A 961-nucleotide genomic window follows, 5' to 3' on the forward strand; every position below is an offset into this window, starting at 1 on the left:
CACTAATTTTCCCTTGAAAGAGGTAAGAAACACAACATAATAAGCCGTCTCCTTTTTCAAAGAAGATTATAAAGGAGGATACCTACAGTATGTCTACATGTAATGTGTAGCCTTCTGCATGACTTGCAATTGCTTTCACATTAAATCAAATTAGGTGCACAATATAAATTCTGTTATAAAACAAAATGTAACATGATACAGTTGGCTCAAGATCAGACATGCTGCATCATCCTTACCACAAGATCACAAACTAAAAACTCATGTAGCCTGTCATGTGTAAAAGTTATTGAAAAAAATGTGGGTTATACCTAATATGACACAAAAGAAGTAATAGGCTACAAGAATTACGTCTCATCTGTGATGTGAACACGTTACAATTCCTTATAATGTGTTATTATATAATGCATTATAATGTGTTTAAAACATGACAATACTATTGTGTCACTCCATCTGATTATCATCACAATAGTTTGTGTAGGCTACTCATGGTACGTAATTATTCAATCGATCTAACCGTAAGTTAACTTTGTATTAAAGAAGCACTATGCAACAATTTTGGCAAAAATATTCTGATGGTTCTACAACACTTTCTGGGTTGTTTGGTGGGTGTTTCGTCTCCCCCTATCGCTTCTTCGCGGAAAAACCGAATATGCAACTTTCTGTTCCGGTCCGAACACATCCGGATGTGACTCAGCGGAAGTATCCAATCGCACCTCGAAAATGTAGTCAGATTGTAGTTTCTAAGAAGACTGCAAAACGGACGCCGACTTGGCTTTGTTGCTGTTGAAATTGTAAGTAGCCGACCCTTGGATGAACTTCGTTTTTGTACAGTAATGTGGTTAAATAGTCTCTTGAACGATGTGTTTGCTCGACCGTTTTATTGTGAGCCCTGTATGTGTTTAGCTTGGTTTCTTGATGGCTAGCTCGCTAGCTAGTTGGGGTTTAGCGTAGCAGTCACTTG

This window comes from Alosa sapidissima, chromosome 23 (assembly GCF_018492685.1).
Source record: "Alosa sapidissima isolate fAloSap1 chromosome 23, fAloSap1.pri, whole genome shotgun sequence".
Classification (NCBI taxonomy): domain Eukaryota; kingdom Metazoa; phylum Chordata; class Actinopteri; order Clupeiformes; family Clupeidae; genus Alosa; species Alosa sapidissima.